The sequence below is a fragment of the Argentina silus genome (assembly GCF_951799395.1).
Source record: "Argentina silus genome assembly, chromosome: 11".
In the NCBI taxonomy this organism is placed as follows: Eukaryota; Metazoa; Chordata; class Actinopteri; order Argentiniformes; family Argentinidae; genus Argentina; species Argentina silus.
The window spans coordinates 22,142,258-22,169,575 of NC_139665.1; positions in this window are offsets into that span (position 1 = coordinate 22,142,258).

The window sequence follows — 27,318 nt, forward strand, 5'->3', positions numbered from 1 at the left end:
TTTTCAAAGTAGGTGAATTCATCAGATCTGTTTGAAACATTGCATTTTATCCATGCACGACGCCTACTTAGATACTCGCAGCACAGTTGCCTCATATAAATTACCCATGAGCGCGGAGCTTGTCTTTGTCACTGTAGCAACTTTGCTCCATCAGCGGGAGAAGGCGGTTCGACGCCCCTGTAAGCACATGTTTCTCTAATTCCTTTGTTTCAGGCAAGCCACTGTGACGTCAGACGCCTTTACGCATACAGCTTTGCGATGCTTAGACAGTAATAACATAATTCATGTTTACATTTCTTTAATTTTCGACGCATTGTCGTTATTCGTGACGCATCAATGACCAATTGATTATATGGCAATGCAATGAAAAAAGCGTGTGGAAAACAGTGTTAATGACAGATTTGAGAAGCACATTTCTTCAATGTTGGCCGCATGGCATTCCTGTGCAGGTGACAATGGTAATTTTTCAAAACGACAAGGATATTTAAACACATGATTATTTGTTTGCTGTGCTCTATGGCCTCTGCTACAGACCTCATCGAAATGACACTTAGATATCTTAGGGTATACATATCAAGTTTTCCCAAATGGTCTAGCGGATAGGCATCTACCTTGTAACCCATGGCGGCCCGGGTTCGATTCCCGTCATGGCAAATGTTTTTTGTAGAAAAATAAAATGAGTCCCAACGTGTGCAACAGAACAGTTCGAAATCTCGTTACATTTGCATCGTCATGAACATGACTTATATCAGGCTAGCTCATTTTTTCTTTGTTCATTTTAAGTGTAGAAACAATATTTCGTTTGTGACCATTTTTTTCTGCCGTTTTGACAACAGGCTCATGACTAAAGAACACACGGCTGTCTGCTGATTGACGCTTGACTGTAGATTTTCGCTTTGTGTCAAAAGAACTCCCTAACGCACACTTTTTCAAAGTAGGTGAATTCATCAGATCTGTTTGAAACATTGCATTTTATCCATGCACGACGACTGCTTAGATACTCGCAGCACAGTTGCCCCATATACATTGCCTATGAGCGCGGAGCTTGTCTTTGTCACTGTAGCAACTTTGCTCCATCAGCGGGAGAAGGCGCTTCGACGCCCCTGTAAGCACATGTTTCTCTGATTCCTTTGTTTCAGGCAAGCCACTGTGACGTCAGACTCCTTTACGCATACAGCTTTGCGATGCTTAGACAGTAATAACATAATTCATGTTTACATTTCTTTAATTTTCGACGCATTGTCGTTATTCGTGACGCATCAATGACCAATTGATTATATGGCAATGCAATGAAAAAAGCGTGTGGAAAACAGTGTTAATGACAGATTTGAGAAGCACATTTCTTCAATGTTGGTCGCATGGCATTCCTGTGCAGGTGACAATGGTAATTTTTCAAAACGACAAGGATATTTAAACACATGATTATTTGTTTGCTGTGCTCTATGGCCTCTGCTACAGACCTCATCGAAATGACACTTAGATATCTTAGGGTGTACATATCAAGTTTTCCCAAATGGTCTAGCGGATAGGCATCTACCTTGTAACGCAGGGCGGCCCGGGTTCGATTCTCGTCATGGCAAATGTTTTTTGTAGAAAAATAAAATGAGTCCCAACGTGTGCAACAGAAGAGTTCGAAATCTCGTTACATTTGCATCGTCATGAACATGACTTATATCAGGCTAGCTCATTTTTTCTTTGTTCATTTTAAGTGTAGAAACAATATTTCGTTTGTGACCATTTCTTTCTGCCGTTTTGACAACAGGCTCATGACTAAAGAACACACGGCTGTCTGCTGATTGACGCTTGACTGTAGATTTTCGCTTTGTGTCAAAAGAACTTCCTAACGCACACTTTTTCAAAGTAGGTGAATTCATCAGATCTGTTTGAAACATTGCATTTTATCCATGCACGACGACTGCTTAGATACTCGCAGCACAGTTGCCCCATATACATTGCCCATGAGCGCGGAGCTTGTCTTTGTCACTGTAGCAACTTTGCTCCATCAGCGGGAGAAGGCGCTTCGACGCCCCTGTAAGCACATGTTTCTCTGATTCCTTTGTTTCAGGCAAGCCACTGTGACGTCAGACGCCTTTACGCATACAGCTTTGCGATGCTTAGACAGTAATAACATAATTCATGTTTACATTTCTTTAATTTTCGACGCATTGTCGTTATTCGTGACGCATCAATGACCAATTGATTATATGGCAATGCAATGAAAAAAGCGTGTGGAAAACAGTGTTAATGACAGATTTGAGAAGCACATTTCTTCAATGTTGGCCGCATGGCATTCCTGTGCAGGTGACAATGGTAATTTTTCAAAACGACAAGGATATTTAAACACATGATTATTTGTTTGCTGTGCTCTATGGCCTCTGCTACAGACCTCATCGAAATGACACTTAGATATCTTAGGGTGTACATATCAAGTTTTCCCAAATGGTCTAGCGGATAGGCATCTACCTTGTAACGCAGGGCGGCCCGGGTTCGATTCCCGTCATGGCAAGTGTTTTTTGAAGAAAAATAAAATGAGTCCCAACGTGTGCAACAGAACAGTTCGAAATCTCGTTACATTTGCATCGTCATGAACATGACTTATATCAGGCTAGCTCATTTTTTCTTTGTTCATTTTAAGTGTAGAAACAATATTTCGTTTGTGACCATTTTTTTCTGCCGTTTTGACAACAGGCTCATGACTAAAGAACACACGGCTGTCTGCTGATTGACGCTTGACTGTAGATTTTCGCTTTGTGTCAAAAGAACTTCCTAACGCACACTTTTTCAAAGTAGGTGAATTCATCAGATCTGTTTGAAACATTGCATTTTATCCATGCAAGACGACTGCTTAGATACTCGCAGCACAGTTGCCCCATATACATTGCCCATGAGCGCGGAGCTTGTCTTTGTCACTGTAGCAACTTTGCTCCATCAGCGGGAGAAGGCGGATCGACGCCCCTGTAAGCACATGTTTCTCTAATTCCTTTGTTTCAGGCACGCCACTGTGACGTCAGACGCCTTTACGCATACAGCTTTGCGATGCTTAGACAGTAATAACATAATTCATGTTTACATTTCTTTAATTTTCGACGCATTGTCGTTATTCGTGACGCATCAATGACCAATTGATTATATGGCAATGCAATGAAAAAAGCGTGTGGAAAACAGTGTTAATGACAGATTTGAGAAGCACATTTCTTCAATGTTGGCCGCATGGCATTCCTGTGCAGGTGACAATGGTAATTTTTCAAAACGACAAGGATATTTAAACACATGATTATTTGTTTGCTGTGCTCTATGGCCTCTGCTACAGACCTCATCGAAATGACACTTAGATATCTTAGGGTGTACATATGAAGTTTTCCCAAATGGTCTAGCGGATAGGCATCTACCTTGTAACGCAGGGCGGCCCGGGTTCGACTCCCGTCATGGCAAGTGTTTTTTGTAGAAAAATAAAATGAGTCCCAACGTGTGCAACAGAACAGTTCGAAATCTCGTTACATTTGCATCGTCATGAACATGACTTATATCAGGCTAGCTCATTTTTTCTTTGTTCATTTTAAGTGTAGAAACAATATTTCGTTTGTGACCATTTTTTTCTGCCGTTTTGACAACAGGCTCATGACTAAAGAACACACGGCTGTCTGCTGATTGACGCTTGACTGTAGATTTTCGCTTTGTGTCAAAAGAACTTCCTAACGCACACTTTTTCAAAGTAGGTGAATTCATCAGATCTGTTTGAAACATTGCATTTTATCCATGCACGACGACTGCTTAGATACTCGCAGCACAGTTGCCCCATATACATTGCCCATGAGCGCGGAGCTTGTCTTTGTCACTGTAGCAACTTTGCTCCATCAACGGGAGAAGGCGCTTCGACGCCCCTGTAAGCACATGTTTCTCTGATTCCTTTGTTTCAGGCAAGCCACTGTGACGTCAGACGCCTTTACGCATACAGCTTTGCGATGCTTAGACAGTAATAACATAATTCATGTTTACATTTCTTTAATTTTCGACGCATTGTCGTTATTCGTGACGCATCAATGACCAATTGATTATATGGCAATGCAATGAAAAAAGCGTGTGGAAAACAGTGTTAATGACAGATTTGAGAAGCACATTTCTTCAATGTTGGCCGCATGGCATTCCTGTGCAGGTGACAATGGTAATTTTTCAAAACGACAAGGATATTTAAACACATGATTATTTGTTTGCTGTGCTCTATGGCCTCTGCTACAGACCTCATCGAAATGACACTTAGATATCTTAGGGTGTACATATCAAGTCTTCCCAAATGGTCTAGCGGATAGGAATCTGCCTTGTCACGCAGGGCGGCCCGGGTTCGATTCCCGTCATGGCAAATGATTTTTGTAGAAAAATAAAATGAGTCCCAACGTGTGCAACAGAACAGTTCGAAATCTCGTTACATTTGCATCGTCATGAACATGACTTATATCAGGCTAGCTCATTTTTTCTTTGTTCATTTTAAGTGTAGAAACAATATTTCGTTTGTGACCATTTTTTTCTGCCGTTTTGACAACAGGCTCATGACTAAAGAACACACGGCTGTCTGCTGATTGACGCTTGACTGTAGATTTTCGCTTTGTGTCAAAAGAACTTCCTAACGCACACTTTTTCAAAGTAGGTGAATTCATCAGATCTGTTTGAAACATTGCATTTTATCCATGCACGACGACTGCTTAGATACTCGCAGCACAGTTGCCCCATATACATTGCCCATGAGCGCGGAGCTTGTCTTTGTCACTGTAGCAACTTTGCTCCATCAACGGGAGAAGGCGCTTCGTCGCCCCTGTAAGCACATGTTTCTCTGATTCCTTTGTTTCAGGCAAGCCACTGTGACGTCAGACGCCTTTACGCATACAGCTTTGCGATGCTTAGACAGTAATAACATAATTCATGTTTACATTTCTTTAATTTTCGACGCATTGTCGTTATTCGTGACGCATCAATGACCAATTGATTATATAGCAATGCAATGAAAAAAGCGTGTGGAAAACAGTGTTAATGACAGATTTGAGAAGCACATTTCTTCAATGTTGGCCGCATGGCATTCCTGTGCAGGTGACAATGGTAATTTTTCAAAACGACAAGGATATTTAAACACATGATTATTTGTTTGCTGTGCTCTTTGGCCTCTGCTACAGACCTCATCGAAATGACACTTAGATATCTTAGGGTGTACATATCAAGTTTTCCCAAATGGTCTAGCGGATAGGCATATACCTTGTAACGCAGGGCGGCCCGGGTTCGATTCCCGTCATGGCAAGTGTTTTTTGTAGAAAAATAAAATGAGTCCCAACGTGTGCAACAGAACAGTTCGAAATCTCGTTACATTTGCATCGTCATGAACATGACTTATATCAGGCTAGCTAATTTTTTCTTTGTTCATTTTAAGTGTAGAAACAATATTTCGTTTGTGAACATTTTTTTCTGCCGTTTTGACAACAGGCTCATGACTAAAGAACACACGGCTGTCTGCTGATTGACGCTTGACTGTAGATTTTCGCTTTGTGTCAAAAGAACTTCCTAACGCACACTTTTTCAAAGTAGGTGAATTCATCAGATCTGTTTGAAACATTGCATTTTATCCATGCACGACGACTGCTTAGATACTCGCAGCACAGTTGCCCCATATACATTGCCCATGAGCGCGGAGCTTGTCTTTGTCACTGTAGCAACTTTGCTCCATCAACGGGAGAAGGCGCTTCGACGCCCCTGTAAGCACATGTTTCTCTGATTCCTTTGTTTCAGGCAAGCCACTGTGACGTCAGACGCCTTTACGCATACAGCTTTGCGATGCTTAGACAGTAATAACATAATTCATGTTTACATTTCTTTAATTTTCGACGCATTGTCGTTATTCGTGACGCATCAATGACCAATTGATTATATGGCAATGCAATGAAAAAAGCGTGTGGAAAACAGTGTTAATGACAGATTTGAGAAGCACATTTCTTCAATGTTGGCCGCATGGCATTCCTGTGCAGGTGACAATGGTAATTTTTCAAAACGACAAGGATATTTAAACACATGATTATTTGTTTGCTGTGCTCTATGGCCTCTGCTACAGACCTCATCGAAATGACACTTAGATATCTTAGGGTGTACATATCAAGTCTTCCCAAATGGTCTAGCGGATAGGAATCTGCCTTGTCACGCAGGGCGGCCCGGGTTCGATTCCCGTCATGGCAAATGATTTTTGTAGAAAAATAAAATGAGTCCCAACGTGTGCAACAGAACAGTTCGAAATCTCGTTACATTTGCATCGTCATGAACATGACTTATATCAGGCTAGCTCATTTTTTCTTTGTTCATTTTAAGTGTAGAAACAATATTTCGTTTGTGACCATTTTTTTCTGCCGTTTTGACAACAGGCTCATGACTAAAGAACACACGGCTGTCTGCTGATTGACGCTTGACTGTAGATTTTCGCTTTGTGTCAAAAGAACTTCCTAACGCACACTTTTTCAAAGTAGGTGAATTCATCAGATCTGTTTGAAACATTGCATTTTATCCATGCACGACGACTGCTTAGATACTCGCAGCACAGTTGCCCCATATACATTGCCCATGAGCGCGGAGCTTGTCTTTGTCACTGTAGCAACTTTGCTCCATCAACGGGAGAAGGCGCTTCGTCGCCCCTGTAAGCACATGTTTCTCTGATTCCTTTGTTTCAGGCAAGCCACTGTGACGTCAGACGCCTTTACGCATACAGCTTTGCGATGCTTAGACAGTAATAACATAATTCATGTTTACATTTCTTTAATTTTCGACGCATTGTCGTTATTCGTGACGCATCAATGACCAATTGATTATATAGCAATGCAATGAAAAAAGCGTGTGGAAAACAGTGTTAATGACAGATTTGAGAAGCACATTTCTTCAATGTTGGCCGCATGGCATTCCTGTGCAGGTGACAATGGTAATTTTTCAAAACGACAAGGATATTTAAACACATGATTATTTGTTTGCTGTGCTCTTTGGCCTCTGCTACAGACCTCATCGAAATGACACTTAGATATCTTAGGGTGTACATATCAAGTTTTCCCAAATGGTCTAGCGGATAGGCATATACCTTGTAACGCAGGGCGGCCCGGGTTCGATTCCCGTCATGGCAAGTGTTTTTTGTAGAAAAATAAAATGAGTCCCAACGTGTGCAACAGAACAGTTCGAAATCTCGTTACATTTGCATCGTCATGAACATGACTTATATCAGGCTAGCTAATTTTTTCTTTGTTCATTTTAAGTGTAGAAACAATATTTCGTTTGTGAACATTTTTTTCTGCCGTTTTGACAACAGGCTCATGACTAAAGAACACACGGCTGTCTGCTGATTGACGCTTGACTGTAGATTTTCGCTTTGTGTCAAAAGAACTTCCTAACGCACACTTTTTCAAAGTAGGTGAATTCATCAGATCTGTTTGAAACATTGCATTTTATCCATGCACGACGACTGCTTAGATACTCGCAGCACAGTTGCCCCATATACATTGCCCATGAGCGCGGAGCTTGTCTTTGTCACTGTAGCAACTTTGCTCCATCAACGGGAGAAGGCGCTTCGACGCCCCTGTAAGCACATGTTTCTCTGATTCCTTTGTTTCAGGCAAGCCACTGTGACGTCAGACGCCTTTACGCATACAGCTTTGCGATGCTTAGACAGTAATAACATAATTCATGTTTACATTTCTTTAATTTTCGACGCATTGTCGTTATTCGTGACGCATCAATGACCAATTGATTATATGGCAATGCAATGAAAAAAGCGTGTGGAAAACAGTGTTAATGACAGATTTGAGAAGCACATTTCTTCAATGTTGGCCGCATGGCATTCCTGTGCAGGTGACAATGGTAATTTTTCAAAACGACAAGGATATTTAAACACATGATTATTTGTTTGCTGTGCTCTATGGCCTCTGCTACAGACCTCATCGAAATGACACTTAGATATCTTAGGGTGTACATATCAAGTTTTCCCAAATGGTCTAGCGGATAGGCATCTACCTTGTAACGCAGGGCGGCCCGGGTTCGATTCCCGTCATGGCAAATGTTTTTTGTAGAAAAATAAAATGAGTCCCAACGTGTGCAACAGAACAGTTCGAAATCTCGTTACATTTGCATCGTCATGAACATGACTTATATCAGGCTAGCTAATTTTTTCTTTGTTCATTTTAAGTGTAGAAACAATATTTCGTTTGTGAACATTTTTTTCTGCCGTTTTGACAACAGGCTCATGACTAAAGAACACACGGCTGTCTGCTGATTGACGCTTGACTAGAATTTCGCTTTGTGTCAAAAGAACTTCCTAACGCACACTTTTTCAAAGTAGGTGAATTCATCAGATCTGTTTGAAACATTGCATTTTATCCATGCACGACGACTGCTTAGACATTCGCAGCACAGTTGCCCCATATACATTGCCCATGAGCGCGGAGCTTGTCTATGTCACTGTCGCAACTTTGCTCCATCAGCGGGAGAAGGCGCTTCGACGCCCCTGTAAACACATGTTTCTCTGATTCCTTTGTTTCAGGCAAGCCACTGTGACGTCAGACGCCTTTACGCATACAGCTTTGCGATGCTTAGACAGTAATAACATAATTCATGTTTACATTTCTTTAATTTTCGACGCATTGTCGTTATTCGTGACGCATCAATGACCAATTGATTATATGGCAATGCAATGAAAAAAGCGTGTGGAAAACAGTGTTAATGACAGATTTGAGAAGCACATTTCTTCAATGTTGGCCGCATGGCATTCCTGTGCAGGTGACAATGGTAATTTTTCAAAACGACAAGGATATTTAAACACATGATTATTTGTTTGCTGTGCTCTATGGCCTCTGCTACAGACCTCATCGAAATGACACTTAGATATCTTAGGGTGTACATATCAAGTTTTCCCAAATGGTCTAGCGGATAGGCATCTACCTTGTAACGCAGGGCGGCTCGGGTTCGATTCCCGTCATGGTAAATGATTTTTGTAGAAAAATAAAATGAGTCCCAACGTGTGCAACAGAACAGTTCGAAATCTCGTTACATTTGCATCGTCATGAACATGACTTATATCAGGCTAGCTAATTTTTTCTTTGTTCATTTTAAGTGTAGAAACAATATTTCGTTTGTGAACATTTTCTTCTGCCGTTTTGACAACAGGCTCATTACTAAAGAACACACGGCTGTCTGCTGATTGACGCTTGACTGTAGATTTTCGCTTTGTGTCAAAAGAACTCCCTAATGCACACTTTTTCAAAGTAGGTGAATTCATCAGATCTGTTTGAAACATTGCATTTTATCCATGCACGACGACTACTTAGATACTCGCAGCACAGTTGCCTCATATAAATTGCCCATGAGCGCGGAGCTTGTCTTTGTCACTGTAGCAACTTTGCTCCATCAGCGGGAGAAGGCGGTTCGACGCCCCTGTAAGCACATGTTTCTCTAATTCCTTTGTTTCAGGCAAGCCACTGTGACGTCAGACGCCTTTACGCATACAGCTTTGCGATGCTTAGACAGTAATAACATAATTCATGTTTACATTTCTTTAATTTTCGACGCATTGTCGTTATTCGTGACGCATCAATGACCAATTGATTATATGGCAATGCAATGAAAAAAGCGTGTGGAAAACAGTGTTAATGACAGATTTGAGAAGCACATTTCTTCAATGTTGGCCGCAGGGCATTCCTGTGCAGGTGACAATGGTAATTTTTCAAAACGACAAGGATATTTAAACACATGATTATTTGTTTGCTGTGCTCTATGGCCTCTGCTACAGACCTCATCGAAATGACACTTAGATATCTTAGGGTGTACATATCAAGTCTTCCCAAATGGTCTAGCGGATAGGCATCTACTTTGTAACGCAGGGCGGCCTGGGTTCGATTCCTGTCATGGCAAATGTTTTTTGTAGAAAAATAAAATGAGTCCCAACGTGTGCAACAGAACAGTTCGAAATCTCGTTACATTTGCATCGTCATGAACATGACTTATATCAGGCTAGCTAATTTTTTCTTTGTTCATTTTAAGTGTAGAAACAATATTTCGTTTGTGAACATTTTTTTCTGCCGTTTTGACAACAGGCTCATGACTAAAGAACACAAGGCTGTCTGCTGATTGACGCTTGACTGTAGATTTTCGCTTTGTGTCAAAAGAACTCCCTAACGCACACTTTTTCAAAGTAGGTGAATTCATCAGATCTGTTTGAAACATTGCATTTGATCCATGCACGACGACTACTTAGATACTCGCAGCACAGTTGCCTCATATAAATTGCCCATGAGCGCGGAGCTTGTCTTTGTCACTGCAGCAACTTTGCTCCTTCAGCGGGAGAAGGCGGTTCGACGCCCCTGTAAGCACATGTTTCTCTAATTCCTTTGTTTCAGGCAAGCCACTGTGACGTCAGACGCCTTTACGCATACAGCTTTGCGATGCTTAGACAGTAATAACATAATTCATGTTTACATTTCTTTAATTTTCGACGCATTGTCGTTATTCGTGACGCATCAATGACCAATTGATTATATGGCAATGCGATGAAAAAAGCGTGTGGAAAACAGTGTTAATGACAGATTTGAGAAGCACATTTCTTCAATGTTGTCCGCATGGCATTCCTGTGCAGGTGACAATGGTAATTTTTCAAAACGACAAGGATATTTAAACACATGATTATTTGTTTGCTGTGCTCTATGGCCTCTGCTACAGACCTCATCGAAATGACACTAAGATATCTTAGGGTGTACATATCAAGTCTTCCCAAATGGTCTAGCGGATAGGAATCTGCCTTGTCACGCAGGGCGGCCCGGGTTCGATTCCCGTCATGGTAAATGATTTTTGTAGAAAAATAAAATGAGTCCCAACGTGTGCAACAGAACAGTTCGAAATCTCGTTACATTTGCATCGTCATGAACATGACTTATATCAGGCTAGCTAATTTTTTCTTTGTTCATTTTAAGTGTAGAAACAATATTTCGTTTGTGAACATTTTCTTCTGCCGTTTTGACAACAGGCTCATTACTAAAGAACACACGGCTGTCTGCTGATTGACGCTTGACTGTAGATTTTCGCTTTGTGTCAAAAGAACTCCCTAATGCACACTTTTTCAAAGTAGGTGAATTCATCAGATCTGTTTGAAACATTGCATTTTATCCATGCACGACGACTACTTAGATACTCGCAGCACAGTTGCCTCATATAAATTGCCCATGAGCGCGGAGCTTGTCTTTGTCACTGTAGCAACTTTGCTCCATCAGCGGGAGAAGGCGGTTCGACGCCCCTGTAAGCACATGTTTCTCTAATTCCTTTGTTTCAGGCAAGCCACTGTGACGTCAGACGCCTTTACGCATACAGCTTTGCGATGCTTAGACAGTAATAACATAATTCATGTTTACATTTCTTTAATTTTCGACGCATTGTCGTTATTCGTGACGCATCAATGACCAATTGATTATATGGCAATGCAATGAAAAAAGCGTGTGGAAAACAGTGTTAATGACAGATTTGAGAAGCACATTTCTTCAATGTTGGCCGCAGGGCATTCCTGTGCAGGTGACAATGGTAATTTTTCAAAACGACAAGGATATTTAAACACATGATTATTTGTTTGCTGTGCTCTATGGCCTCTGCTACAGACCTCATCGAAATGACACTTAGATATCTTAGGGTGTACATATCAAGTCTTCCCAAATGGTCTAGCGGATAGGCATCTACTTTGTAACGCAGGGAGGCCTGGGTTCGATTCCTGTCATGGCAAATGTTTTTTGTAGAAAAATAAAATGAGTCCCAACGTGTGCAACAGAACAGTTCGAAATCTCGTTACATTTGCATCGTCATGAACATGACTTATATCAGGCTAGCTAATTTTTTCTTTGTTCATTTTAAGTGTAGAAACAATATTTCGTTTGTGAACATTTTTTTCTGCCGTTTTGACAACAGGCTCATGACTAAAGAACATACGGCTGTCTGCTGATTGACGCTTGACTGTAGATTTTCGCTTTGTGTCAAAAGAACTTCCTAACGCACACTTTTTCAAAGTAGGTGAATTCATCAGATCTGTTTGAAACATTGCATTTTATCCATGCACGACGACTGCTTAGATACTTGAAGCACAGTTGCCCCATATAAATTGCCCATGAGCGCGGAGCTTGTCTTTGTCACTGTAGCAACTTTGCTCCATCAGAGGGAGAAGGCAGTTCGACGCCCCTGTAAGCACATGTTTCTCTAATTCCTTTGTTTCAGGCAAGCCACTGTGACGTCAGACGCCTTTACGCATACAGCTTTGCGATGCTTAGACAGTAATAACATAATTCATGTTTACATTTCTTTAATTTTCGAAGCATTGTCGTTATTCGTGACGCATCAATGACCAATTGATTATATGGCAATGCAATGAAAAAAGCGTGTGGAAAACAGTGTTAATGACAGATTTGAGAAGCACATTTCTTCAATGTTGGCCGCATGGCATTCCTGTGCAGGTGACAATGGTAATTTTTCAAAACGACAAGGATATTTAAACACATGATTATTTGTTTGCTGTGCTCTATGGCCTCTGCTACAGACCTCATCGAAATGACACTTAGATATCTTAGGGTGTACATATCAAGTTTTCCCAAATGGTCTAGCGGATAGGCATCTACCTTGTAACGCAGGGCGGCCCGGGTTCGATTCCCGTCATGGCAAATGTTTTTTGTAGAAAAATAAAATGTGTCCCAACGTGTGCAACAGAACAGTTCGAAATCTCGTTACATTTGCATCGTCATGAACATGACTTATATCAGGCTAACTAATTTTTTCTTTGTTCATTTTAAGTGTAGAAACAATATTTCGTTTGTGAACATTTTTTTCTGCAGTTTTGACAACAGGCTCATGACTAAAGAACACACGGCTGTCTGCTGATTGACGCTTGACTGTAGATTTTCGCTTTGTGTCAAAAGAACTTCCTAACGCACACTTTTTCAAAGTAGGTGAATTCATCAGATCTGTTTGAAACATTGCATTTTATCCATGCACGACGACTGCTTAGATACTTGAAGCACAGTTGCCCCATATAAATTGCCCATGAGCGCGGAGCTTGTCTTTGTCACTGTAGCAACTTTGCTCCATCAGAGGGAGAAGGCAGTTCGACGCCCCTGTAAGCACATGTTTCTCTAATTCCTTTGTTTCAGGCAAGCCACTGTGACGTCAGACGCCTTTACGCATACAGCTTTGCGATGCTTAGACAGTAATAACATAATTCATGTTTACATTTCTTTAATTTTCGAAGCATTGTCGTTATTCGTGACGCATCAATGACCAATTGATTATATGGCAATGCAATGAAAAAAGCGTGTGGAAAACAGTGTTAATGACAGATTTGAGAAGCACATTTCTTCAATGTTGGCCGCATGGCATTCCTGTGCAGGTGACAATGGTAATTTTTCAAAACGACAAGGATATTTAAACACATGATTATTTGTTTGCTGTGATCTATGGCCTCTGCTACAGACCTCATCGAAATGACACTTAGATATCTTAGGGTGTACATATCAAGTTTTCCCAAATGGTCTAGCGGATAGGCATCTACCTTGTAACGCAGGGCGGCCCGGGTTCGATTCCCGTCATGGCAAATGTTTTTTGTAGAAAAATAAAATGTGTCCCAACGTGTGCAACAGAACAGTTCGAAATCTCGTTACATTTGCATCGTCATGAACATGACTTATATCAGGCTAACTAATTTTTTCTTTGTTCATTTTAAGTGTAGAAACAATATTTCGTTTGTGAACATTTTTTTCTGCAGTTTTGACAACAGGCTCATGACTAAAGAACACACGGCTGTCTGCTGATTGACGCTTGACTGTAGATTTTCGCTTTGTGTCAAAAGAACTCCCTAACGCACACTTTTTCAAAGTAGGTGAATTCATCAGATCTGTTTGAAACATTGCATTTTATCCATGCACGACGACTACTTAGATACTCGCAGCACAGTTGCCTCATATAAATTGCCCATGAGCGCGGAGCTTGTCTTTGTCACTGTAGCAACTTTGCTCCATCAGCGGGAGAAGGCGGTTCGACGCCCCTTTAAGCACATGTTTCTCTAATTCCTTTGTTTCAGGCAAGCCACTGTGACGTCAGACGCCTTTACGCATACAGCTTTGCGATGCTTAGACAGTAATAACATAATTCATGTTTACATTTCTTTAATTTTCGACGCATTGTCGTTATTCGTGACGCATCAATGACCAATTGATTATATGGCAATGCAATGAAAAAAGCGTGTGGAAAACAGTGTTAATGACAGATTTGAGAAGCACATTTCTTCAATGTTGGCCGCATGGCATTCCTGTGCAGGTGACAATGGTAATTTTTCAAAACGACAAGGATATTTAAACACATGATTATTTGTTTGCTGTGCTCTATGGCCTCTGCTACAGACCTCATCGAAATGACACTTAGATATCTTAGGGTGTACATATCAAGTCTTCCCAAATGGTCTAGCGGATAGGAATCTGCCTTGTCACGCAGGGCGGCCCGGGTTCGATTCCCGTCATGGCAAAGGATTTTTGTAGAAAAATAAAATGAGTCCCAACGTGTGCAACAGAACAGTTCGAAATCTCGTTACATTTGCATCGTCATGAACATGACTTATATCAGGCTAGCTAATTTTTTCTTTGTTCATTTTAAGTGTAGAAACAATATTTCGTTTGTGAACATTTTTTTCTGCCGTTTTGACAACAGGCTCATGACTAAAGAACACACGGCTGTCTGCTGATTGACGCTTGACTGTAGATTTTCGCTTTGTGTCAAAAGAACTCCCTAACGCACACTTTTTCAAAGTAGGTGAATTCATCAGATCTGTTTGAAACATTGCATTTTATCCATGCACGACGACTACTTAGATACTCGCAGCACAGTTGCCTCATATAAATTGCCCATGAGCGCGGAGCTTGTCTTTGTCACTGTAGCAACTTTGCTCCATCAGCGGGAGAAGGTGGTTCGACGCCCCTGTAAGCACATGTTTCTCTAATTCCTTTATTTCAGGCAAGCCACTGTGACGTCAGACGCCTTTACGCATACAGCTTTGCGATGCTTAGACAGTAATAACATAATTCATGTTTACATTTCTTTAATTTTCGACGCATTGTCGTTATTCGTGACGCATCAATGACCAATTGATTATATGGCAATGCAATGAAAAAAGCGTGTGGAAAACAGTGTTAATGACAGATTTGAGAAGCACATTTCTTCAATGTTGGCCGCATGGCATTCCTGTGCAGGTGACAATGGTAATTTTTCAAAACGACAAGGATATTTAAACACATGATTATTTGTTTGCTGTGCTCTATGGTCTCTGCTACAGACCTCATCGAAATGACACTTAGATATCTTAGGGTGTACATATCAAGTCTTCCCAAATGGTCTAGCGGATAGGAATCTGCCTTGTCATGCAGGGCGGCCCGGGTTCGATTCCCGTCATGGCAAATGATTTTTGTAGAAAAATAAAATGAGTCCCAACGTGTGCAACAGAACAGTTCGAAATCTCGTTACATTTGCATCGTCATGAACATGACTTATATCAGGCTAGCTAATTTTTTCTTTGTTCATTTTAAGTGTAGAAACAATATTTCGTTTGTGAACATTTTTTTCTGCCGTTTTGACAACAGGCTCATTACTAAAGAACACACGGCTGTCTGCTGATTGACGCTTGACTGTAGATTTTCGCTTTGTGTCAAAAGAACTCCCTAACGCACACTTTTTCAAAGTAGGTGAATTCATCAGATCTGTTTGAAACATTGCATTTTATCCATGCACGACGACTACTTAGATACTCGCAGCACAGTTGCCTCATATAAATTGCCCATGAGCGCGGAGCTTGTCTTTGTCACTGTAGCAACTTTGCTCCATCAGCGGGAGAAGGCGGTTCGACGCCCCTGTAAGCACATGTTTCTCTAATTCCTTTGTTTCAGGCAAGCCACTGTGACGTCAGACGCCTTTACGCATACAGCTTTGCGATGCTTAGACAGTAATAACATAATTCATGTTTACATTTCTTTAATTTTCGACGCATTGTCGTTATTCGTGACGCATCAATGACCAATTGATTATATGGCAATGCAATGAAAAAAGCGTGTGGAAAACAGTGTTAATGACAGATTTGAGAAGCACATTTCTTCAATGTTGGCCGCAGGGCATTCCTGTGCAGGTGACAATGGTAATTTTTCAAAACGACAAGGATATTTAAACACATGATTATTTGTTTGGTGTGCTCTATGGCCTCTGCTACAGACCTCATCGAAATGACACTTAGATATCTTAGGGTGTACATATCAAGTCTTCCCAAATGGTCTAGCGGATAGGAATCTGCCTTGTCATGCAGGGCGGCCCGGGTTCGATTCCCGTCATGGCAAATGATTTTTGTAGAAAAATAAAATGAGTCCCAACGTGTGCAACAGAACAGTTCGAAATCTCGTTACATTTGCATCGTCATGAACATGACTTATATCAGGCTAGCTAATTTTTTCTTTGTTCATTTTAAGTGTAGAAACAATATTTCGTTTGTGAACATTTTTTTCTGCCGTTTTGACAACAGGCTCATTACTAAAGAACACACGGCTGTCTGCTGATTGACGCTTGACTGTAGATTTTCGCTTTGTGTCAAAAGAACTCCCTAACGCACACTTTTTCAAAGTAGGTGAATTCATCAGATCTGTTTGAAACATTGCATTTTATCCATGCACGACGACTACTTAGATACTCGCAGCACAGTTGCCTCATATAAATTGCCCATGAGCGCGGAGCTTGTCTTTGTCACTGTAGCAACTTTGCTCCATCAGCGGGAGAAGGCGGTTCGACGCCCCTGTAAGCACATGTTTCTCTAATTCCTTTGTTTCAGGCAAGCCACTGTGACGTCAGACGCCTTTACGCATACAGCTTTGCGATGCTTAGACAGTAATAACATAATTCATGTTTACATTTCTTTAATTTTCGACGCATTGTCGTTATTCGTGACGCATCAATGACCAATTGATTATATGGCAATGCAATGAAAAAAGCGTGTGGAAAACAGTGTTAATGACAGATTTGAGAAGCACATTTCTTCAATGTTGGCCGCAGGGCATTCCTGTGCAGGTGACAATGGTAATTTTTCAAAACGACAAGGATATTTAAACACATGATTATTTGTTTGGTGTGCTCTATGGCCTCTGCTACAGACCTCATCGAAATGACACTTAGATATCTTAGGGTGTACATATCAAGTCTTCCCAAATGGTCTAGCGGATAGGAATCTGCCTTGTCACGCAGGGCGGCCCGGGTTCGATTCCCGTCATGGCAAAGGATTTTTGTAGAAAAATAAAATGAGTCCCAACGTGTGCAACAGAACAGTTCGAAATCTCGTTACATTTGCATCGTCATGAACATGACTTATATCAGGCTAGCTCATTTTTTCTTTGTTCATTTTAAGTGTAGAAACAATATTTCGTTTGTGAACATTTTTTTCTGCCGTTTTGAAAACAGGCTCATTACTAAAGAACACACTGCTGTCTGCTGATTGACGCTTGACTGTAGATTTTCGCTTTGTGTCAAAAGAACTCCCTAACGCACACTTTTTCAAAGTAGGTGAATTCATCAGATCTGTTTGAAACATTGCATTTTATCCATGCACGACGACTACTTAGATACTCGCAGCACAGTTGCCTCATATAAATTGCCCATGAGCGCGGAGTTTGTCTTTGTCACTGTAGCAACTTTGCTCCATCAGCGGGAGAAGGCGGTTCAACGCCCCTGTAAGCACATGTTTCTCTAATTCCTTTGTTTCAGGCAAGCCACTGTGACGTCAGACGCCTTTACGCATACAGCTTTGCGATGCTTAGACAGTAATAACATAATTCATGTTTACATTTCTTTAATTTTCGACGCATTGTCGTTATTCGTGACGCATCAATGACCAATTGATTATATGGCAATGCAATGAAAAAAGCGTGTGGAAAACAGTGTTAATGACAGATTTGAGAAGCACATTTCTTCAATGTTGGCCGCAGGGCATTCCTGTGCAGGTGACAATGGTAATTTTTCAAAACGACAAGGATATTTAAACACATGATTATTTGTTTGGTGTGCTCTATGGCCTCTGCTACAGACCTCATCGAAATGACACTTAGATATCTTAGGGTGTACATATCAAGTCTTCCCAAATGGTCTAGCGGATAGGAATCTGCCTTGTCACGCAGGGCGGCCCGGGTTCGATTCCCGTCATGGCAAAGGATTTTTGTAGAAAAATAAAATGAGTCCCAACGTGTGCAACAGAACAGTTCGAAATCTCGTTACATTTGCATCGTCATGAACATGACTTATATCAGGCTAGCTCATTTTTTCTTTGTTCATTTTAAGTGTAGAAACAATATTTCGTTTGTGAACATTTTTTTCTGCCGTTTTGAAAACAGGCTCATTACTAAAGAACACACTGCTGTCTGCTGATTGACGCTTGACTGTAGATTTTCGCTTTGTGTCAAAAGAACTCCCTAACGCACACTTTTTCAAAGTAGGTGAATTCATCAGATCTGTTTGAAACATTGCATTTTATCCATGCACGACGACTACTTAGATACTCGCAGCACAGTTGCCTCATATAAATTGCCCATGAGCGCGGAGTTTGTCTTTGTCACTGTAGCAACTTTGCTCCATCAGCGGGAGAAGGCGGTTCAACGCCCCTGTAAGCACATGTTTCTCTAATTCCTTTGTTTCAGGCAAGCCACTGTGACGTCAGACGCCTTTACGCATACAGCTTTGCGATGCTTAGACAGTAATAACATAATTCATGTTTACATTTCTTTAATTTTCGACGCATTGTCGTTATTCGTGACGCATCAATGACCAATTGATTATATGGCAATGCAATGAAAAAAGCGTGTGGAAAACAGTGTTAATGACAGATTTGAGAAGCACATTTCTTCAATGTTGGCCGCATGGCATTCCTGTGCAGGTGACAATGGTAATTTTTCAAAACGACAAGGATATTTAAACACTTGATTATTTGTTTGCTGTGCTCTATGGCCTCTGCTACAGACCTCATCGAAATGACACTTAGATATCTTAGGGTGTACATATCAAGTCTTCCCAAATGGTCTAGCGGATAGGAATCTGCCTTGTCACGCAGGGCGGCCCGGGTTCGATTCCCGTCATGGCAAAGGATTTTTGTAGAAAAATAAAATGAGTCCCAACGTGTGCAACAGAACAGTTCGAAATCTCGTTACATTTGCATCGTCATGAACATGACTTATATCAGGCTAGCTAATTTTTTCTTTGTTCATTTTAAGTGTAGAAACAATATTTCGTTTGTGAACATTTTTTTCTGCCGTTTTGACAACAGGCTCATTACTAAAGAACACACGGCTGTCTGCTGATTGACGCTTGACTGTAGATTTTCGCTTTGTGTCAAAAGAACTCCCTAACGCACACTTTTTCAAAGTAGGTGAATTCATCAGATCTGTTTGAAACATTGCATTTTATCCATGCACGACGACTACTTAGATACTCGCAGCACAGTTGCCTCATATAAATTGCCCATGAGCGCGGAGCTTGTCTTTGTCACTGTAGCAACTTTGCTCCATCAGCGGGAGAAGGCGGTTCAACGCCCCTGTAAGCACATGTTTCTCTAATTCCTTTGTTTCAGGCAAGCCACTGTGACGTCAGACGCCTTTACGCATACAGCTTTGCGATGCTTAGACAGTAATAACATAATTCATGTTTACATTTCTTTAATTTTCGACGCATTGTCGTTATTCGTGACGCATCAATGACCAATTGATTATATGGCAATGCAATGAAAAAAGCGTGTGGAAAACAGTGTTAATGACAGATTTGAGAAGCACATTTCTTCAATGTTGGCCGCATGGCATTCCTGTGCAGGTGACAATGGTAATTTTTCAAAACGACAAGGATATTTAAACACTTGATTATTTGTTTGCTGTGCTCTATGGCCTCTGCTACAGACCTCATCGAAATGACACTTAGATATCTTAGGGTGTACATATCAAGTCTTCCCAAATGGTCTAGCGGATAGGAATCTGCCTTGTCACGCAGGGCGGCCCGGGTTCGATTCCCGTCATGGCAAAGGATTTTTGTAGAAAAATAAAATGAGTCCCAACGTGTGCAACAGAACAGTTCGAAATTTCGTTACATTTGCATCGTCATGAACATGACTTATATCAGGCTAGCTAATTTTTTCTTTGTTCATTTTAAGTGTAGAAACAATATTTCGTTTGTGAACATTTTTTTCTGCCGTTTTGACAACAGGCTCATTACTAAAGAACACACGGCTGTCTGCTGATTGACGCTTGACTGTAGATTTTCGCTTTGTGTCAAAAGAACTCCCTAACGCACACTTTTTCAAAGTAGGTGAATTCATCAGATCTGTTTGAAACATTGCATTTTATCCATGCACGACGACTACTTAGATACTCGCAGCACAGTTGCCTCATATAAATTGCCCATGAGCGCGGAGCTTGTCTTTGTCACTGTAGCAACTTTGCTCCATCAGCGGGAGAAGGCGTTCAACGCCCCTGTAAGCACATGTTTCTCTAATTCCTTTGTTTCAGGCAAGCCACTGTGACGTCAGACGCCTTTACGCATACAGCTTTGCGATGCTTAGACAGTAATAACATAATTCATGTTTACATTTCTTTAATTTTCGACGCATTGTCGTTATTCGTGACGCATCAATGACCAATTGATTATATGGCAATGCAATGAAAAAAGCGTGTGGAAAACAGTGTTAATGACAGATTTGAGAAGCACATTTCTTCAATGTTGGCCGCATGGCATTCCTGTGCAGGTGACAATGGTAATTTTTCAAAACGACAAGGATATTTAAACACTTGATTATTTGTTTGCTGTGCTCTATGGCCTCTGCTACAGACCTCATCGAAATGACACTTAGATATCTTAGGGTGTACATATCAAGTCTTCCCAAATGGTCTAGCGGATAGGAATCTGCCTTGTCACGCAGGGCGGCCCGGGTTCGATTCCCGTCATGGCAAAGGATTTTTGTAGAAAAATAAAATGAGTCCCAACGTGTGCAACAGAACAGTTCGAAATCTCGTTACATTTGCATCGTCATGAACATGACTTATATCAGGCTAGCTAATTTTTTCTTTGTTCATTTTAAGTGTAGAAACAATATTTCGTTTGTGAACATTTTTTTCTGCCGTTTTGACAACAGGCTCATTACTAAAGAACACACGGCTGTCTGCTGATTGACGCTTGACTGTAGATTTTCGCTTTGTGTCAAAAGAACTCCCTAACGCACACTTTTTCAAAGTAGGTGAATTCATCAGATCTGTTTGAAACATTGCATTTTATCCATGCACGACGACTACTTAGATACTCGCAGCACAGTTGCCTCATATAAATTGCCCATGAGCGCGGAGCTTGTCTTTGTCACTGTAGCAACTTTGCTCCATCAGCGGGAGAAGGCGGTTCAACGCCCCTGTAAGCACATGTTTCTCTAATTCCTTTGTTTCAGGCAAGCCACTGTGACGTCAGACGCCTTTACGCATACAGCTTTGCGATGCTTAGACAGTAATAACATAATTCATGTTTACATTTCTTTAATTTTCGACGCATTGTCGTTATTCGTGACGCATCAATGACCAATTGATTATATGGCAATGCAATGAAAAAAGCGTGTGGAAAACAGTGTTAATGACAGATTTGAGAAGCACATTTCTTCAATGTTGGCCGCATGGCATTCCTGTGCAGGTGACAATGGTAATTTTTCAAAACGACAAGGATATTTAAACACTTGATTATTTGTTTGCTGTGCTCTATGGCCTCTGCTACAGACCTCATCGAAATGACACTTAGATATCTTAGGGTGTACATATCAAGTCTTCCCAAATGGTCTAGCGGATAGGAATCTGCCTTGTCACGCAGGGCGGCCCGGGTTCGATTCCCGTCATGGCAAAGGATTTTTGTAGAAAAATAAAATGAGTCCCAACGTGTGCAACAGAACAGTTCGAAATCTCGTTACATTTGCATCGTCATGAACATGACTTATATCAGGCTAGCTAATTTTTTCTTTGTTCATTTTAAGTGTAGAAACAATATTTCGTTTGTGAACATTTTTTTCTGCCGTTTTGACAACAGGCTCATTACTAAAGAACACACGGCTGTCTGCTGATTGACGCTTGACTGTAGATTTTCGCTTTGTGTCAAAAGAACTCCCTAACGCACACTTTTTCAAAGTAGGTGAATTCATCAGATCTGTTTGAAACATTGCATTTTATCCATGCACGACGACTACTTAGATACTCGCAGCACAGTTGCCTCATATAAATTGCCCATGAGCGCGGAGCTTGCCTTTGTCACTGTAGCAACTTTGCTCCATCAGCGGGAGAAGGTGGTTCGACGCCCCTGTAAGCACATGTTTCTCTAATTCCTTTGTTTCAGGCAAGCCACTGTGACGTCAGACGCCTTTACGCATACAGCTTTGCGATGCTTAGACAGTAATAACATAATTCATGTTTACATTTCTTTAATTTTCGACGCATTGTCGTTATTCGTGACGCATCAATGACCAATTGATTATATGGCAATGCAATGAAAAAAGCGTGTGGAAAACAGTGTTAATGACAGATTTGAGAAGCACATTTCTTCAATGTTGGCTGCAGGGCATTCCTGTGCAGGTGACAATGGTAATTTTTCAAAACGACAAGGATATTTAAACACATGATTATTTGTTTGCTGTGCTCTATGGCCTCTGCTACAGACCTCATCGAAATGACACTTAGATATCTTAGGGTGTACATATCAAGTCTTCCCAAATGGTCTAGCGGATAGGAATCTGCCTTGTCACGCAGGGCGGCCCGGGTTCGATTCCCGTCATGGCAAGTGATTTTTGTAGAAAAATAAAATGAGTCCCAACGTGTGCAACAGAACATTTCGAAATCTCGTTACATTTGCATCGTCATGAACATGACTTATATCAGGCTAGCTAATTTTTTCTTTGTTCATTTTAAGTGTAGAAACAATATTTCGTTTGTGAACATTTTTTTCTGCCGTTTTGACAACAGGCTCATTACTAAAGAACACACGGCTGTCTGCTGATTGACGCTTGACTGTAGATTTTCGCTTTGTGTCAAAAGAACTTCCTAACGCACACTTTTTCAAAGTAGGTGAATTCATCAGATCTGTTTGAAACATTGCATTTTATCCATGCACGACGACTGCTTAGATACTCGCAGCACAGTTGCCCCATATACATTGCCCATGAGCGCGGAGCTTGTCTTTGTCACTGTAGCAACTTTGCTCCATCAGCGGGAGAAGGTGGTTCGACGCCCCTGTAAGCACATGTTTCTCTAATTCCTTTGTTTCAGGCAAGCCACTGTGACGTCAGACGCCTTTACGCATACAGCTTTGCGATGCTTAGACAGTAATAACATAATTCATGTTTACATTTCTTTAATTTTCGACGCATTGTCGTTATTCGTGACGCATCAATGACCAATTGATTATATGGCAATGCAATGAAAAAAGCGTGTGGAAAACAGTGTTAATGACAGATTTGAGAAGCACATTTCTTCAATGTTGGCTGCAGGGCATTCCTGTGCAGGTGACAATGGTAATTTTTCAAAACGACAAGGATATTTAAACACATGATTATTTGTTTGCTGTGCTCTATGGCCTCTGCTACAGACCTCATCGAAATGACACTTAGATATCTTAGGGTGTACATATCAAGTCTTCCCAAATGGTCTAGCGGATAGGAATCTGCCTTGTCACGCAGGGCGGCCCGGGTTCGATTCCCGTCATGGCAAGTGATTTTTGTAGAAAAATAAAATGAGTCCCAACGTGTGCAACAGAACATTTCGAAATCTCGTTACATTTGCATCGTCATGAACATGACTTATATCAGGCTAGCTAATTTTTTCTTTGTTCATTTTAAGTGTAGAAACAATATTTCGTTTGTGAACATTTTTTTCTGCCGTTTTGACAACAGGCTCATTACTAAAGAACACACGGCTGTCTGCTGATTGACGCTTGACTGTAGATTTTCGCTTTGTGTCAAAAGAACTTCCTAACGCACACTTTTTCAAAGTAGGTGAATTCATCAGATCTGTTTGAAACATTGCATTTTATCCATGCACGACGACTGCTTAGATACTCGCAGCACAGTTGCCCCATATACATTGCCCATGAGCGCGGAGCTTGTCTTTGTCACTGTAGCAACTTTGCTCCATCAGCGGGAGAAGGCGGTTCGACGCCCCTGTAAGCACATGTTTCTCTAATTCCTTTGTTTCAGGCAAGCCACTGTGACGTCAGACGCCTTTACGCATACAGCTTTGCGATGCTTAGACAGTAATAACATAATTCATGTTTACATTTCTTTAATTTTCGACGCATTGTCGTTATTCGTGACGCATCAATGACCAATTGATTATATGGCAATGCAATGAAAAAAGCGTGTGGAAAACAGTGTTAATGACAGATTTGAGAAGCACATTTCTTCAATGTTGGCTGCAGGGCATTCCTGTGCAGGTGACAATGGTAATTTTTCAAAACGACAAGGATATTTAAACACATGATTATTTGTTTGCTGTGCTCTATGGCCTCTGCTACAGACCTCATCGAAATGACACTTAGATATCTTAGGGTGTACATATCAAGTCTTCCCAAATGGTCTAGCGGATAGGAATCTGCCTTGTCACGCAGGGCGGCCCGGGTTCGATTCCCGTCATGGCAAATGATTTTTGTAGAAAAATAAAATGAGTCCCAACGTGTGCAACAGAACAGTTCGAAATCTCGTTACATTTGCATCGTCATGAACATGACTTATATCAGGCTAGCTAATTTTTTCTTTGTTCATTTTAAGTGTAGAAACAATATTTCGTTTGTGAACATTTTTTTCTGCCGTTTTGACAACAGGCTCATTACTAAAGAACACACGGCTGTCTGCTGATTGACGCTTGACTGTAGATTTTCGCTTTGTGTCAAAAGAACTCCCTAACGCACACTTTTTCAAAGTAGGTGAATTCATCAGATCTGTTTGAAACATTGCATTTTATCCATGCACGACGACTACTTAGATACTCGCAGCACAGTTGCCTCATATAAATTGCCCATGAGCGCGGAGCTTGTCTTTGTCACTGTAGCAACTTTGCTCCATCAGCGGGAGAAGGTGGTTCGACGCCCCTGTAAGCACATGTTTCTCTAATTCCTTTGTTTCAGGCAAGCCACTGTGACGTCAGACGCCTTTACGCATACAGCTTTGCGATGCTTAGACAGTAATAACATAATTCATGTTTACATTTCTTTAATTTTCGACGCATTGTCGTTATTCGTGACGCATCAATGACCAATTGATTATATGGCAATGCAATGAAAAAAGCGTGTGGAAAACAGTGTTAATGACAGATTTGAGAAGCACATTTCTTCAATGTTGGCTGCAGGGCATTCCTGTGCAGGTGACAATGGTAATTTTTCAAAACGACAAGGATATTTAAACACATGATTATTTGTTTGCTGTGCTCTATGGCCTCTGCTACAGACCTCATCGAAATGACACTTAGATATCTTAGGGTGTACATATCAAGTCTTCCCAAATGGTCTAGCGGATAGGAATCTGCCTTGTCACGCAGGGCGGCCCGGGTTCGATTCCCGTCATGGCAAAGGATTTTTGTAGAAAAATAAAATGAGTCCCAACGTGTGCAACAGAACAGTTCGAAATCTCGTTACATTTGCATCGTCATGAACATGACTTATATCAGGCTAGCTAATTTTTTCTTTGTTCATTTTAAGTGTAGAAACAATATTTCGTTTGTGAACATTTTTTTCTGCCGTTTTGACAACAGGCTCATTACTAAAGAACACACGGCTGTCTGCTGATTGACGCTTGACTGTAGATTTTCGCTTTGTGTCAAAAGAACTCCCTAACGCACACTTTTTCAAAGTAGGTGAATTCATCAGATCTGTTTGAAACATTGCATTTTATCCATGCACGACGACTACTTAGATACTCGCAGCACAGTTGCCTCATATAAATTGCCCATGAGCGCGGAGCTTGTCTTTGTCACTGTAGCAACTTTGCTCCATCAGCGGGAGAAGGTGGTTCGACGCCCCTGTAAGCACATGTTTCTCTAATTCCTTTGTTTCAGGCAAGCCACTGTGACGTCAGATGCCTTTACGCATACAGCTTTGCGATGCTTAGACAGTAATAACATAATTCATGTTTACATTTCTTTAATTTTCGACGCATTGTCGTTATTCGTGACGCATCAATGACCAATTGATTATATGGCAATGCAATGAAAAAAGCGTGTGGAAAACAGTGTTAATGACAGATTTGAGAAGCACATTTCTTCAATGTTGGCCGCATGGCATTCCTGTGCAGGTGACAATGGTAATTTTTCAAAACGACAAGGATATTTAAACACATGATTATTTGTTTGCTGTGCTCTATGGCCTCTGCTACAGACCTCATCGAAATGACACTTAGATATCTTAGGGTGTACATATCAAGTTTTCCCAAATGGTCTAGCGGATAGGCATCTACCTTGTAACGCAGGGCGGCCCGGGTTCGATTCCCGTCATGGCAAATGTTTTTTGTAGAAAAATAAAATGAGTCCCAACGTGTGCAACAGAACAGTTCGAAATCTCGTTACATTTGCATCGTCATGAACATGACTTATATCAGGCTAGCTAATTTTTTCTTTGTTCATTTTAAGTGTAGAAACAATATTTCGTTTGTGAACATTTTTTTCTGCCGTTTTGACAACAGGCTCATTACTAAAGAACACACGGCTGTCTGCTGATTGACGCTTGACTGTAGATTTTCGCTTTGTGTCAAAAGAACTCCCTAACGCACACTTTTTCAAAGTAGGTGAATTCATCAGATCTGTTTGAAACATTGCATTTTATCCATGCACGACGACTACTTAGATACTCGCAGCACAGTTGCCTCATATAAATTGCCCATGAGCGCGGAGCTTGTCTTTGTCACTGTAGCAACTTTGCTCCATCAGCGGGAGAAGGTGGTTCGACGCCCCTGTAAGCACATGTTTCTCTAATTCCTTTGTTTCAGGCAAGCCACTGTGACGTCAGACGCCTTTACGCATACAGCTTTGCGATGCTTAGACAGTAATAACATAATTCATGTTTACATTTCTTTAATTTTCGACGCATTGTCGTTATTCGTGACGCATCAATGACCAATTGATTATATGGCAATGCAATGAAAAAAGCGTGTGGAAAACAGTGTTAATGACAGATTTGAGAAGCACATTTCTTCAATGTTGGCTGCAGGGCATTCCTGTGCAGGTGACAATGGTAATTTTT